General features: G+C 41.2%; 1 long non-coding RNA gene across 1 annotated transcript in view; it reads right to left on the reverse strand.

The window, feature by feature from the left end:
- Positions 1–1,941: 1,941 nt before the first annotated feature.
- LOC133543798 (uncharacterized) overlaps positions 1,942–17,500 on the reverse strand; it is a 107,798-nt gene continuing 92,239 nt past the window's right edge. Inside the window, exon 4 of the long non-coding RNA XR_009804526.1 lies at positions 1,942–2,047. This is a non-coding gene — a long non-coding RNA (uncharacterized LOC133543798). The remainder of the gene's footprint in view (positions 2,048–17,500) is intronic.

The raw sequence follows: 17,500 nt of genomic DNA on the forward strand, positions 1-17,500 counted from the left end.
TACCAAAACATTTTTGGACAGTTCAATTCAATCCAATCCAATCCAATCCAATCCAATCCAATCCAATCCAATCCACTTAATTTATATAGCACATTTAAACAACAAGAACGTTTCCAAAGTGGTGCACAGCCATGTTAAAAACAATATTAAAAACAATATTATGCTCCACCAATGACTGAATAAAAACAAAAAATAAATATAAAACCAATATAAAAAACAATATAAAAATAAATATGATTAAAACATTTTTTAAAGGGAAAAATCAATTAAAACAGTAAAATAGAAATCACAGTCTATAAAAAACGCAGAGGACAACATTGGGATGGCACTTCAAGTTCATATGTGAGTAAAGGCAGGTGGCCAAATACTTTTGGCAATGTAGTGTATGTTGTAATTGACTTAATAATAATAGTAATATGTCTTGTATATTACTACAATAGTATAGTAGTAGTGAGAGGTATTAATAATAATAATAACAATAATAATAATAATTAAATTATTTTATCTTTTTATTTTTGTGGTATTATTATTATTATTAATATTTGTGTAATACACAATATATAATAATAATAATAATAATAATAGATTGTATTTGTAAAAAGCACTTTACATTGAGTAAACAACCTCAAAGTGCTACAGTGTATTAAAAATAAATAAATAAATAATATACATCCGTCCAAAAATGGATGGATATTATTATTATTATTATGTTTGTTGAAAAAAAAAACATATCCATCCAAAATGGATGGATGGATATTATTATTATTATTTTTTTTAATACACTGAGGTTGTTTACTCAATGTAAAGTGCTTTTTACAAATACAATCTATTATTATTATTATATATTGTGTATTACACAAATAATAATAATAATACTACACAAATAAAAATAAAATAAAAATAAATAAAAACTAGAACAGCCTAATAGCTAGTAATAGCTATGTATATATCTAAAAAAATATATATATTATTAGGACACTACTTGGTCACTCAAAAGTCAAAACAGACCACCTGATTTCTGCCATAAATGTAACAATTCTGTTCATGGACTGCCCTGTAAAAGGTTTCACTTCCATATTAAGTACATAAAAAGATAACAAAAAAAATAAAAAATAAAAACTAGAACAGCCTAATAGCTAGAATTATTATGTATATATCTAAAAAATATATATATATATTATTAGGACACTATTTGGTCACTCAAAAGTCAAAACAGACCGCCTGATTTCTCCCATAAATGTAACAATTCTGTTCATGGACTGTCTTGTAAAAGGTTTCACTTCCGATTTAAGTATAGTAAAAAATTTACTACATCCAGTTTAAAAAAAAGAGCAAAAATTGAGATTTATTCCAGCTGAGGCGTGGAGGTGTAACCGCATGACAACATCAAGCAGTCCCGTGGTTTCCCTTTCCATTGTTTCGTAGTGGAAATGCAGGAGAGACTACACGGCTGCTCTCCAATGAACGGCGGGGGGACTTGTGTATTCATGGCCAGTGTGTGTGTGTACCCAAGTCAGGGCCGAGGTGCCGCCGTGGCCGCAATCCCACAATCCTCCATTCACACGCCGATTCTATATGCGGAACACCTTTCCCAGCTCCATGCGAGCTGGACCGACCCCTGGCTGGCGGAGAAAGGCCCACTGAAGAGGGAGGGCTTAAAATGTTTGAGGTATAATGTAAGCCAAGTTCCCAGGAGAAAAAAAAAAGAGTTGAATCCCTTTTTGTATCGAACATTTACAGACGCGCCATTTATCCAGCTGGACTGAGGATATGTGAAATATGACCATGATATATGGAGTCAGGGCGCCCAAGGGGGGGTGGGGGGGGGGGTGGTGGGGGGGGGGGGGGGTGGTGGGGGGTGGTGGTGGTTCTTCGCGTCATACGATCACTTCCTGTCCGGGCAAGACAGCAGTCGGGTGAAAAAAAAAAAACGTTGCTGGATATCTTGAGCATGTTTTTGTGGACTGGTTTTGAAAACCTCGATGAAGAAAAGGACTTACCTTCTTTCCTCAAAGAGCATCAAAACTCCTCTTTGCAAGTGGCTCTTCTGTAAAAGAAATAGAAAGTAGAAGTTATAAGAACATATTCATCAAAATATTTGGTTTTTACAAGTGATTATTTACTTGAATATTTATTTACTGTAGCATTGTAAATTTAAAGGATATTTTTTAGTAGTATAGTGGAGTACACAATGAGATTTATATTTCCTGTATTTGATATTATTACTTTGAACTGTTTTATATTTGATTTTTTTTAATCCTGTAAAGGGTCTTTGAGTACTCTGAAACGCGCTATACCAAATAAAATGTATTATTTTTATTATTAAAAGTTTAATTTTTTATATTTTGATTTTTTATTAATCAAGTCCAAAAAAATACACAATAACACCATCATAATATATTTGAATATACATATGTATTTTTATTTTTTTAAAGCACATATTTTATTGCCATTGTCAAAAACAATAAAATAAAAAAAGTGTTTTTTAGTATTTTATGTATTTTTTAAGCACTTATGACTTAGATGTATTTGTTTCAAAGTAAATTTGTTATGTTTTTATTTCTATTTCTTTTATTATTCAAGTCCAAAAAATATAATACACAATAACACCAGAGTAATACAATTCCAATTCCAAAACAGCGACATTCATAAATACAATCGAAGGAGCAATTGAGGACACACAAACATGACACAAAACAATCTAAAAGTAGTCAAATAAAAATTAATAATAAAAAAAAGTGGGGCTTCACGGTGGCAGAGGGGTTAGTGCGTCTGCCTCACAATACGAAGTTCCTGCAGTCCTGGGTTCAAATCCAGGCTCGGGATCTTTCTGTGTGGAGTTTGCATGTTCTCCCCGTGAATGCGTGGGTTCCCTCCGGGTACTCCGGCTTCCTCCCACTTCCAAAAACATGCACCTGGGGATAGGTTGATTGGCAACACTAAAGTGGCCCTAGTGTGTGAATGTGAGTGTGAATGTTGTCTGTCTATCTGTGTTGGCCCTGCAATGAGGTGGCGACTTGTCCAGGGTGTACCCCGCCTTCCGCCCGATTGTAGCTGAGATAGGCGCCAGCGCCCCCCGCGACCCCAAAAGGGAATAAGCGGTAGAAAATGGATGGATGGATGGATGGATATATATATATATATATATATATATATATATATATGTATATATATATATAATTATAATTATTTGGCCACACATCCAATGATCCAAATCAGGTGTCGTAATCACTTGGACCGGCCACAAGTGTATAAAATCTAGCGCTTAGGCATAGACACTGCTTCTACAAACATTTGTGAAAGAATCGGCCGCTCTCAGGTGTGGAACTGTCAAAGGAACCTAAAATGCTCCAGAAAACCAAAACATTTAGGACAATTCCAATGCTCCCAACCTTGGGATGAATTAGAAAAGGAGACTTGAGAGCCAGGCCTTCTCCACCAACATCAGCTTGTGACCTCACCAAAGCTCTTTTGGGACCCATTACCCCCCTGCTTGGCACTCAGCATCAAGGGTTGGAATTAGCTTAGTTCCAGTGAAAAGAAACTTTGAATGCTCCAGGATAACAAAACATTTTGGACAATTCCACGCTCCCAACCTTGTGGGGACAGTTTGGAGCGGACCCCCTTCCTCTTCCAATATGACTGTGGGTGAACTTGACTGGCCTGCACAGAGTCTTGACCTGAACACCTTTGGGACGAATTACAACGGAGACTTGAGAGCCAGGCCTGCTCCACCGACATCAGTGTGTGACCTCACCAATAGGCTTTTGGAAGAATGGTGGAAAATTCCTATCAACACATTCCGCAACCTTGTGGACAGCCTTCCCAGAAGAGTTGAAGCTGTAATAGCTGCAAAAGGTGCACCAATGTCATATTGAACCCTATGGGTTAGGAATGGGATGGCACTTCAAGTTCATATGTGAGTCAAGGCAGGTGGCCAAATACTTTTGGCAATATATATAATGTTGTTGTTTAATTGGCTTTAAAAAAATATAATGTGTGTACAATTACTCCCTTGCAGTACTACTACTATTTGAGGGATGGCAAAAAGTTTCAACAGTACAGTTTTGCTACTTTATGCATCAAAGTGAGACAAGTGCACTGCTTGATGGAAACTAAACTCAAGAACGTGAGCAGATATAAAGCGAGGTTACTCCTGACCCTTAATTGTCTTCATGGCCTTATTAGAGGAGCGTGTAAAGTAGCATCTGCTAACGAGGCAATCAGGAGCCTTCTCCATGCTTCCTGCTGATAAGCGCCAGCGGGAAAAGACAGCGATCAGGGCGCCAAATGGAGCGATACGACAAATATGGTTACGTCTTGTCAGAGTGACATCGCATTACTACTGAAGCGTCGCGGCGTGTGTGTGTGTGTGTGTGTGTGTGTGTGTGTGTGTGTGTGTGTGTGTGTGTGTCATGGAAAGGGATGATGTGTGGTTTGGGGATCTGAGCCTGGGAAAACAGCATGTTTGTGTCTCTGGATACACTTAGTGGACATTTTTGTGGTGTGTGTGTGTGTTGGTCACACACACACACACATTCTTGTATTTGTTACATTCTTGGGACCTCGAAAAAATGCCTACTTCTTTAGGACCAGCCTTTCTAGATATATACAGATGTGTATTTACAACATGAATAATATATATATACTATGGAAATATAAAAAAGCTTGTTGTAAAAAAAAAAAGTTGGACTTTCACAAGAAAAAGGTCACAATTTATCAAGAAAAACTTAGAATTTTGGCTTTATTATAATAAAGGTCGTCATTTTACTTTAGGCAAAATTTTACAAGAAAAACTGGACAATCGTGCAATATTATGATAAAAGTTGGAATTTTACTCAATAACAGTTGCAGTTTTACAAGAAAAGCTTAAAATGTTGGCAATTTTATGAAAAGAGTGGTAATTATACTCAACAAAAGTCACAATTTTATAAGAAAACTAACATTTCGGCAATTTTATCATAATGATCAGAATTTTACTCTGCAAAATTATGACAAGTCATGTTTACTAAAAAAATGTCATTATTTTATAATGAACTACAAAACATTGGCAATATTGTGATAAAAGTCAGAATTTTATATGGCAAATGTTGCCATTTTGCATTAAAAAGTTATAATTTTACACAAAAAGTAATGATTTTACAAGTAAATATTGCCATATTACAGAAACAGAAAGAATATGAGAAATTGTTCCCAATTTTATAAGAAAAAAAGATGACACTTTGTGAGGAAAATACTGCTTTTAGTTAATTTCTTTATTTTTGAATTTTTTGTTTGTAAATTTTATTTACTTCAAGTTGTTACAGTATGTCTCTATAAATATTTATTTATTTTTTTTAAATAATTTTGGCCAAAGGACGCCATTTTAATTTCTTACACTCACTTGTTATTACATATGTTGACCAGCGGGTGAGCATTTACATTTTTTTTACACACACTTGTTATTTCATATGTTGACCGTCATTTTGATAGATTTCACCAGCAGGTGTGCAAATGAGACATTCTCTATTAGATGCGATGGTTTTCCGTATTGGGAGCATGATTTATGTCCTAACTTGTTCACACCTCCTCATATGGAAGCTACTTTTCCTTGTTGATGTCTGAAGAAGGGTAGAAATACAAGAAAACACACACACACACACACACACACACACACACACACACACACACACACACACACACATTCTTGTATTTATTACATTCCTGATACCTCCCAAAAATGCCTATTTCTTTAGGACTAGCTTTTCTCGATATATAAAGATGTGTATTTACAACATAAATAATATATACATACTATGCAAATATGAACAAGCTTGTTGTAAAAAAAAATAGTTGGACTTTCACAAGAAAAAGGTCACAATTTCACAAGAAAAACTTTGAATTTTGGATTTATTAAAATAAAAGTCGTCATTTTACTCAATTCAAGGCAAAATTTTACAAGAAAAACTGGACAATTGTGCAATATTATGATAAAGTTGGAATTTTACTCAATAACAGTCGCAGTTTTACAAGAAAAGCTTAAAATGTTGTCAATGTTATGAAAAGAGTGGTAATTCTACTCAACAAAAGTCAGAATTTTATTAGAAAACTAACATTTTGGCAATTTTATCATAATGTTCTGAATTTTACTCTGCAAAATTATGACACAAGTCATATTTACTCAAAAAAATGTCACTATTTTATAATAACAACAAAACAATTGGCAATATTGTGATAAAAGTCAGAATTTTATATGACAAATGTTGCCATTTTGCATTAAAAAGTAATAATTCTACACAAAAAGTAATAATTTTACAGTATGTCTCCATATACATATTTATTTTAATAATTTTGGCCAAAGTGGGCAATTTTAATTTCTTACACCCACTTGTTATTACATATGTTGACCGGGGGGGGCAATTCAAATTTTTTACACACACTTGTTATTTCATATGTTGACCCTAATTTTGATAGATTCCACCAGCAGGGGTGCGAATGAGACATTCTCTATGAGATGAAATGATTTCCGTATTGGGACCATGATTTATGTCCTAACTTGTTCACACCTCCTCATATGGAAGCTACTTTTCCTTGTTGATGTCTCAAGAAGGTACAAGAATTCACACATTCTTGTATTTATTACATTCCTGATACCTCCCAGAAATGCCTACTTCTTTAGGACCAGCCTTTCTAGATATATACAGATGTGTATTTACAACATAAATAATATATACATACTATGCAAATATAAACAAGCTTGTTGTAAAAAAAATTGTTGTAATTTCACAAGAAAAACTTAGAATTTTGCCTTTATTATAATAAAGGTCGTCATTTTACTCAATGCAAGACAAAATTTTACAAGAAAAACTGGACAAATGTGCAATATTATGATAAAAACAGTCGCAGTTTTACAAGAAAAGCTTAAAATGTTGGCAATTTTATGAAAAGAGTGGTAATTTTACTCAACAAAAGTCTTCATTATTTACTTCAAGTTATTACAGTATGTCTCTATATACATATTTATTTGTTTAAATATTTTTGGCCAAAAAGGGTGCATTTTAATTCCATTCACATACTTGTTATTACATATGTTGACCAAAGGGGAAGCAATTACAATTTTTACACACACTTGTTATTTCATATGTCGACCCTAATTTTGATAGATTTAACCAGCAGGTGTGCAGATGAGACATTCTCTATTGGATGCAATAGTTTTCCGTATTGGGACCATGATTTATTTCCTCACTTGTTCCCACCTCCTCATATGGAAGCTACTTTTCCTTGTTGATGCCTCAAGAAGGGTAAGGGAAGGGTAGAAATACAACACACACACACACACACACACACACACACACACACACACACACACACACACACACACACTAAACTCCTCTGGTGTCTTTTGTTATAAATGATGCAGAGAAGATGGTCTCCTGCAGAGAAAGACTTCTGGGCCCGCTCCAAAATACACAAAGACTCACACATTCCTCGTTTAGCCGAAGCAGAGCCAAGGAGCACATGATTAAAGGAACAGGACACCAAAGAGCATGCGGCTAACATGCTAACAAACCTACGTTGTCAACAAGCAAGTGCGGAAAAATGTGTCAATCGCGTAAAGATCCCGAAAAGAGTACATGTATGTGTCGCGTTACGGCCAAGGAGATACAGGCAGGAAGCGGCGTGCAGGTAAGAGAAGGCTTTGAATCCTTGGACTCCGAGCAAAAATACAAAAACTAGGTCCAAGTCAAGGCGATATTTAACATAGCGTAAATAAAGAAGAACGAAGATCGCAATCACAGGCGTGGCTGCAACAAAAAGCGACATCAGTGTGTAAAAGATATCACCACATGGGCTCAGGAACACTTCAGAGAACCACTGTCAGTAACTACAATGCCTCACCACATCTGTAAGTGCAAGTTAAAACTCGACTATGCAAAGCCAAAGCCATTTATCAACAACACCCAGAAATTCAGTCCGCTTTACTGGGCCTGAGCTCATCTAAGATGGACTGATGCAAAGTGGGAAAGTGTTCTGTGGTCTGATGAGTCCACATTTCAAATTGTTTTTGGAAACTGGGGATGTCTTGTCCTCCGGAACAAAGAGGAAAAGAACCATTCGGACTGTTCTAGGCGCAAAGTTGAAAAGCCAGCATCTGTGATGGTATGGGGGTGTATTAGTGCCCAAGGTACAGGAAGGTCGCAGGGTGAATCGGGCAAAATAAACAAAGCAGGAGTAATGACTGAACAAATGTAACTGTCGCTATCACTGCACGTAAGCGGCAAAGGCCCGTGACCTTCGATCCCTCAGGCGGTACTGAATCAAAAAGCGACAGTGTGTAAAGGATATCACCACATGGAATCAGAAACACTTCCGAAAACCGCTGTCAGTAACTACAGTTCGTCGCTACATCTGTGAGTGCAAGTTAAAACTCGACTATGCTAAGCCAAAGCCATTTATCAACAACACCCAGAAATTCAGTCGGCTTTTCTGGGCCCGAGCTCATCTGAGATGGAGTAATGCAAAATGGAAAAGTGTTCTGTGGTCTGACGAGTCCACATTTCAAATGGTTTTTGGAAACTGTGGACTTTTTTTCCTTCGGAACGAAGAGGAAAAGAACCATCCGGACTGTTATAGGCACAAAGTTGAAAAGCCAGCATCTGTGATGGTATGGGGGTGTATTAGTGCCCAAGGTACAGGAAGGTAGCAGGGTGAATCGAGCAAAATAAACAAAGCAGGAGCAATGACTGAACAAACGTAACTGTCTCTATCACTGCACGTAAGCGACCAAGACCCGTGACCTGCGATCCTTCAGGCAGTACTGAATCAAAAAGCGACAGTGTGTAAAGGATACCACCACATGGGCTCAGAATCATTTCCAAAAATCAATCAGTAACTACAGTTTGTCGCTACATCTGTGAGTGCAAGTTAAAACTCAACTATGCAAAGCCAAAGCCATTTATCAACAACACCCAGAAATTCAGTCCGCTTTACTGGGCCTGAGCTCATCTAAGATGGACTGATGCAAAGTGGGAAAGTGTTCTGTGGTCTGATGAGTCCACATTTCAAATTGTTTTTGGAAACTGGGGATGTCGTGTCCTCCGGAACAAAGAGGAAAAGAACCATTCGGACTGTTCTAGGCGCAAAGTTGAAAAGCCAGCATCTGTGATGGTATGGGGGTGTATTAGTGCCCAAGGTACAGGAAGGTCGCAGGGTGAATCGGGCAAAATAAACAAAGCAGGAGCAATGACTGAACAAATGTAACTGTCGCTATCACTGCACGTAAGCGGCAAAGGCCCGTGACCTTCGATCCCTCAGGGGGTACTGAATCAAAAAGCGAAAGTGTGTAAAGGATATCACCACATGGAATCAGAAACACTTCCGAAAACCGCTGTCAGTAACTACAGTTCGTCGCTACATCTGTGAGTGCAAGTTAAAACTCGACTATGCAAAGCCAAAGCCATTTATCAACAACACCCAGAAATTCAGTCGGCTTTTCTGGGCCCGAGCTCATCTGAGATGGAGTAATGCAAAATGGAAAAGTGTTCTGTGGTCTGACGAGTCCACATTTCAAATGGTTTTTGGAAACTGTGGACTTTGTGTCCTTCGGAACGAAGAGGAAAAGAACCATTCGGACTGTTATAGGCACAAAGTTGAAAAGCCAGAATCTGTGATGGTATGGGGGTGTATTAGTGCCCAAGGTACAGGAAGGTAGCAGGGTGAATCGAGCAAAATAAACAAAGCAGGAGTAATGACTGAACAAACGTAACTGTCTCTATCACTGCATGTAAGTGGCCAAGACCCGTGACCTGCGATCCCTCAGGCAGTACTGAATCAAAAAGCGACAGTGTGTAAAGGATATCACCACATGGGCTCAGAATCATTTCCAAAAATCAATCAGTAACTACAGTTTGTCGCTACATCTGTGAGTGCAAGTTAAAACTCGACTATGCAAAGCCAAAGCCATTTATCAACAACACCCAGAAATTCAGTCCGCTTTACTGGGCCTGAGCTCATCTAAGATGGACTGATGCAAAGTGGGAAAGTGTTCTGTGGTCTGATGAGTCCACTTTTCAAATTGTTTTTGGAAACTGGGGATGTCGTGTCCTCCGGAACAAAGAGGAAAAGAACCATTCGGACTGTTCTAGGCGCAAAGTTGAAAAGCCAGCATCTGTGATGGTATGGGGGTGTATTAATGCCCAAGGTAAAGGAAGGTCACAGGGTGAATCGGGCAAAATAAACCAAGCAGGAGCAATGACTGAAAAAATGTAACTGTCGCTATCACTGCACGTACGCGACCAAGGCCCGTGACCTTCGATCCCTCAGGCGGTACTGAATCAAAAAGCGACAGTGTGTAAAGGATATCACCACATGGGCTCAGAATCACCTCCAAAAATCACTCGGTAACTACAGTTTGTCGCTACATCTGTGAGTGCAAGTTAAAACTTGACAATGCAAAGCCAAAGCCATTTATCAACAACACCCAGAAATTCCGTCCGCTTTGCTTGGCCCGAGCTCATCTAAGATGGACTGATGCAAAGCGGGAAAGTGTTATTTGGTCTGACCAGTCCACATTTTAAATTATTTTTGGAAACTGTTGACTTTGTGTCCTTCGGAACGAAGAGGAAACGAACCATGTTACAGGCACAAAGTTGAAAAGCCAGCATCTGTGATGGTATGGGGGTGCATTAGTGCCCAAGGTACAGGAAGGTCGCAGGGTGAATCGGGCAAAATAAACAAAGCAGGGGCAATGACTGAACAAACGTAACTGTCGCTTTCACTGCACGTAAGCAGCCAAGGCCTGTGACCTTCGATCCCTCAGGCGGTACTGAAACAAAAAGCGACATCAGTGTGTAAAGGATATCACCACATGGGCTCAGAATCACTTCCGAAAACCACTGTCAGTAACTACAGTTCGTCGCTACATCTTTGAGTGCAAGTTAAAACTCAACTATGCAAAGCCAAAGCCATTTATCAACAACACCCAGAAATTCAGTCCGCTTTACTGGGCCTGAGCTCATCTAAGATGGACTGATGCAAAGTGGGAAAGTGTTCTGTGGTCTGATGAGTCCACATTTCAAATTGTTTTTGGAAACTGGGGATGTCGTGTCCTCCGGAACAAAGAGGAAAAGAACCATTCGGACTGTTCTAGGCGCAAAGTTGAAAAGCCAGCATCTGTGATGGTATGGGGGTGTATTAGTGCCCAAGGTACAGGAAGGTCGCAGGGTGAATCGGGCAAAATAAACAAAGCAGGAGCAATGACTGAACAAATGTAACTGTCGCTATCACTGCACGTAAGCGACCAAGGCCCGTGACCTTCGATCCCTCAGGCGGTACTGAATCAAAAAGCGACAGTGTGTAAATGATATCACCACATGGGCTCAGAATCACTTCCAAAAATCACTCAGTAACTACAGTTTGTCGTTACATCTGTGAGTGCAAGTTAAAACTTGACAATGCAAAGCCAAAGCCATTTATCAACAACACCCAGAAATTCCGTCGGCTTTGCTGGGCCCGAGCTCATCTAAGATGGACTGATGCAAAGGGGGAAAGTGTTATTTGGTCTGACGAGTCCACATTTTTAATTATTTTTGGAAAGTGTTGACTTTGTGTCCTTCGGAACGAAGAGGAAACGAACCATGTTCTAGGCACAAAGTTGAAAAGCCAGCATCTGTGATGGTATGGGGGAGCATTAGTGCCCAAGGTACAGGAAGGTTGCAGGGTGAATCGGGCAAAATAAACAAAGCAGGAGCAATGACTGAACAAACGTAACTGTCGCTTTCACTGCACGTAAGCAGCCAAGGCCTGTGACCTTCGATCCCTCAGGCGGTACTGAAAAAAAAGCGACATCAGTGTGTAAAGGATATCACCACATGGGCTCAGAATCACTTCCGAAAACCACTGTCAGTAACTACAGTTTGTCGCTACATCTGTGAGTGCAAGTTAAAACTCGACAATGCAAAGGCAAAGCCATTTATCAACAACACCCAGAAATTCCGTCGGCTTTGTTGGGCCCGAGCTCATCTAAGATGGACTGATGCAAAGTGCGAAAGTGTTCTGTGGTCTGACGAGTCCACATTTCAAATATATTTTGCAAACTGGGGACGTCGGGTCCTCCGGAACAAAGAGGAAAAGAACCATCCGGACTGTTCTAGGCGCAAAGTTGAAAAGCCAGCATCTGTGATGGAATGGGGGTGTATTAGTGCCCAAGGCATGGGTAACTTACACACCTGTGAAGGCACCATTAATGCTGAAAGGTACGTACAGGTTTTGGAGCAACAAAAGGTGCCATCCAAGAAACGTTATCATGGACGCCCCTGCTTATTTCAGCAAGACAATGCCAAGCCACGTGTTACAACAGCGTGGCTTCACAGTAAAAGAGTGCGGGTACTAAACTGGCCTGCCTGTAGTCCAGACCTGTCTCCCATTGAAAATGTGTGGCGCATTATGAAGTTCAGTTCCCAAACCTTTACTGAGTGTTGTTAAAAGGAAAGGCCATGTAGCACAGTGGTAAAAATGCCCCTGTGCCAATTTATTAGCAATGTGTTGCTGCCATTAAATTCTAAGTTAATGATTATTTGCCCCCCAAAAAATGAAGTTTTTTAGTTGGAACATTAAATATCTTTTCTTTGCAGTCTATTCAATTAAATATAAGTCGAAAAGGATTTGCAAATCATTGTATTCTGTTTTTAATTACCATTTACACAACGTGCCAACTTCAATGGTTTTGGGTTTTGCACAGCAGTGTGACACAGAATATGAACGCTAACACGAGCGAGTGCACGTGTCAGTTTGAAAAAGTGCAGGATTCCTGATGCATGACAGACCAAAGTGAGCCAACTACGGGAAGTTCGACCCCCCCCCCCCAAGACTCTGATGGTATTTACTTGACTCAGCCTGCAAGCGTTCTTTGTCCGCATGACATCTGTGTCATACAACTAATTGTTTTTTTCCCCCCGCCAGTTATTAATGATAACCAGCTTCTTTAGAATCAGGAGCACCTCATTTCCCAGCGTGTGTCAAAAGTCAGTGAGGCACTTTTTAAGGCATCTTTGGTTGGAAATGAAGGTGATCATGCCCACCTTCCGAATGTGGACATTCATAGTCTTTCTTAGATTAACAGCAGCTCCACAGTAGCGGCAGCACTCATGCAGGCCGAGACCATTGAGCGGATCTTCAGAATGTCACGATACATGCTGAGATTCATGTTTCCCGTTAGTTAACCGTAGCTCTCTGGTGCCGGCAGCACTCATGCAGCCCCAGACCATGGAGCGGATCTTCAGAACGTCACGATACATGCTGGGATTCATGTTTTCCCGTAATCAACCATAGCTCTCTGGTGCCGGCAGCACTCATGCAGGCCGAGACCAGTGAAAGGATCTTCAGAATGTCAAAATACATGATGGGATTCATGTTTCCCCGTAGTCAACCATAGCTCTCTGGTGCCGGCAGCACTCATGCAGGCCGAGACCAGTGAGAGAATCTTCAGAATGTCATGATACATGCTGAGATTAGTGTTTCCCAGAGGTCGATTGTAGCTCTCTGGTGCCGGCAGCACTCATGCAGCCCCAGACCATAGAGCGGATCTTCAGAATGTCACAATACATGTTGGGATTCATGTTTCCCGTTAGTTAACCGTAGCTCTCTGGTGCCAGCAGCACTCATGCAGGCCAAGATCAGTGACAGGATCTTCAGAATGTCATGATACATGCTGAGATTTATGTTTCCCGTTAGTTAACCGTAGCTATCTGGTGCCGGCAGCACTCATGCAGGCCGAGACCAGTGAGAAGATCTTGAGAATGTCACGATACATGCTGAGATTCATGTTTCCCGTTAGTTAACCGTAGCTATCTGGTGCCGGCAGCACTCATGCAGGCCGAGACCAGTGAGAGAATCTTCAGAATGTCATGATACATGCTGAGATTAGTGTTTCCCAGAGGTCGATTGTAGCTCTCTGGTGCCGGCAGCACTCATGCAGCCCCAGACCATAGAGCGGATCTTCAGAATGTCATGATACATGCTGAGATTTATGTTTCCCGTTAGTTAACCGTAGCTATCTGGTGCCGGCAGCACTCATGCAGGCCGAGACCAGTGAGAAGATCTTGAGAATGTCACGATACATGCTGAGATTCATGTTTCCCGTTAGTTAACCGTAGCTATCTGGTGCCGGCAGCACTCATGCAGCCCCAGACCAGTGACAGGATCTTCAGAATGTCACAATACACGATGGGATTTATGTTTCCCGTTAGTTAACTGTAGCTCTTTGGTTCTGGCAGCACTCATGCAGGCCAAGACCAGTGAAAGGATCTTGAGAATGTCACGTTACAAGCTGGGATTCATGTTTCCCCTTAGTCAACCGTAGCTCTCTGGTGCTGGCAGCACTCATGCAGCCCCAGACCATAGAGCTGATCTTCAGAATGTCAAAATACATGATGGGATTCATGTTTCCCCGTAGTCAACCGTAGCTCTCTGGTGCCGGCAGCACTCATGCAGGCTAAGACCAGTGAAAGGACCTTGAGAATGTCACCTTACATGCTGAGATTCATGTTTCCCGTTAATTAACCGTAGCTCTCTGGTGCCGGCAGCACTCATGCAGCCCCAGACCATAGAGCGGATCTTCAGAATGTCACAATACATGTTGGGATTCATGTTTCCCGTTAGTTAACCGTAGCTCTCTGGTGCCAGCAGCACTCATGCAGGCCAAGATCAGTGACAGGATCTTCAGAATGTCATGATACATGCTGAGATTTATGTTTCCCGTTAGTTAACCGTAGCTATCTGGTGCCGGCAGCACTCATGCAGGCCGAGACCAGTGAGAAGATCTTGAGAATGTCACGATACATGCTGAGATTCATGTTTCCCGTTAGTTAACCGTAGCTATCTGGTGCCGGCAGCACTCATGCAGCCCCAGACCAGTGACAGGATCTTCAGAATGTCACAATACACGATGGGATTTATGTTTCCCGTTAGTTAACCGTAGCTCTTTGGTTCTGGCAGCACTCATGCAGGCCAAGACCAGTGAGAGGATCTTGAGAATGTCACGTTACAAGCTGGGATTCATGTTTCCCCTTAGTCAACCGTAGCTCTCTGGTTCTGGCAGCACTCATGCAGCCACAGACCATAGAGCTGATCTTCAGAATGTCAAAATACATGATGGGATTCATGTTTCCCCGTAGTCAACCGTAGCTCTCTGGTGCCGGCAGCACTCATGCAGGCTAAGACCAGTGAAAAGGACCTTGAGAATGTCACCTTACATGCTGAGATTCATGTTTCCCGTTAATTAACCGTAGCTCTCTGGTGCCGGCAGCACTCATGCAGCCCCAGACCATAGACCGGATCTTCAGAATGTCACGATACATGCTGAGATTCTTGTTTCCTCTTAGTTAACCTTAGCTCTCTGGTGCCGGCAGCACTCATGCAGCCCCAGACCAGTGACAGGATCTTCAGAATGTCACAATACATGATGGGATTCATGTTTCTCCGTAGTCAACCTAAGCTCTCTGGTGCCAGCAGCACTCTTGCAGGCCGAGACCATAGAGCTGATCTTCAGAATGTCAAAATACATGATGGGATTCATGTTTCCCCATAGTCAACCGTAGCTCTCTGGTGCCGGCAGCACTCAAGCCAGCCGAGACCAGTGAGAGGATTTTCAGAATGTCACATTACATGCTGAGATTCATGTTTCCCCTTGGTTGACCGTAGCTCTCTGGTGCTGGCAGCACTCATGCGGCCCCAAACCATCGAGCGGCTCTTCAGAATGTCAAAATACATAATGGGATTCATGTTTCCCCGTAGTCAACCGTAGCTCTCTGCCACCAGCAGCACTCATGCAGGCCGAGACCAGTGAGAAGATCTTCAGAATGTCACATAACATGCTGAGATTAATGTTTCCCCGTTAGTTGACCGTAGCTCTCTGGTGCTGGCATTACTCATGCAGCCCCAGACCATAGACCGGATCTTCAGAATGTCAAAATACATGATAGGATTCATGTTTCTCCGTAGTCAACCGTAGCTCTCTGGTGCCGGTAGCACTCATGCAGCCTCAGACCATAGAGCAGATCTTCAAAATGTCAGGATACATGCTGAGATTCATGTTTCCCCGTTAGTCAACCGTAGCTCTCTGGTGCTGGCAGCACTCATGCCGGCTGAGACCAGTGAAAGGATGCGAAGCTAAGCGAATTTTATTTATATAGCGCTTTTCTCTAGTGACTCAAAGCGCTTTACATAGTGAAACCCAATATCTAAGTTACATTTAAACCAGTGTGGGTGGCACTGGGCGCAGGTGAGTAATGTGTCTTGCCCAAGGACACAACGGCAGTGACTAGGATGGCGGAAGCGGGAATCGAACCTGCAACCCTCAAGTTGCTGGCACGGCCGCTCTACCAACAGAGCTATGTCGCCCCAGGATCTTGAGAATGTCACGATACAAGCTGGGATTCATGTTTCCCCTTAGTTGACCGTAGCTCCACAGTGCCAGGAGGACTCATACAGGCGGAGACCAGTTAGAGGTTTTTTAGAATGTCATAATACATGCTGGTATCCATGTTATTACCCTTAATTAACCGCATCTCCCTCGTTCTGGCAGCACTCATGCAGCAACCCCAGACCATGGGGGGGTCTTCAGAATGTTACAAAACATGCTAGGAATTATTGTTTCCCCTCAATTAACCACATCTCACCATGCTCTCAGCACTCATGCATCCCCAGAACATCACAATAGGTGCTAGAAATCCTCTTCCCTCTTAATAAACCGCAGCTCCACAGTGCCGGGAGGACTCATACAGCACAATACCAGTAAGAGGATTTTCAGGATATCACAATATATGCTGGTATCCATGTTTCCACCCTTAATTAACCACATCTCCCTGGTGCTGGCAGCACTCATGCAGCCCCAGACAATAAGGGAGCTCAATACTACAATCCATGCTGGAATTCATGTTTCCCCTCAAAGAACAGCAGCTCTTCTTGTATAATTGTTCCTCGAAAAGGTCTACTGAAGTAAAAACTTCATGTCATCTTTACGTTCAGTTGGCGGTAATTGGCCCAAATTAGCGCTGAGAACTGAGTCAAAAACCAGACCTGCTGGACCACATCTTCTGGGCTGTGAAAGTCTAGCAGGCAGCTGTCAAATTTTTGTGACACCGCCATCTGCTCCATCTTGGTTTTCCACCTGCGTGTTTCCCAGATTCAGAGGCGACTGAAGTCTAAGGAGTTTTATTTAAAAAAAAATGTTTTTTTGCTTTATATACACACGTGGAAGCTTCCTGGCGGATGATTTCTGTGGTCGTAGAAATAGGAGATAAGATAACAGTTTTTTGTTGTTATTGCTGTTGTCCATCCTTTTATCTGCGTAACCTCTAACCTCTAAAGATACAGTATGTGTGCAGGTCACATGGTCTTGCATGCCATCTGTGGGTGTGGCAAAATGTATCCAAATGTCACAGAAAACCCTAAAAATATTCATTAAGGCAATCCCGCCTTTATCTCTATTATTTAACAGCAATAAAGGAATCCCCATGTTTGA

The sequence above is a fragment of the Nerophis ophidion genome, linkage group LG26, assembly GCF_033978795.1.
Source record: "Nerophis ophidion isolate RoL-2023_Sa linkage group LG26, RoL_Noph_v1.0, whole genome shotgun sequence".
NCBI lineage: Eukaryota > Metazoa > Chordata > Actinopteri > Syngnathiformes > Syngnathidae > Nerophis > Nerophis ophidion.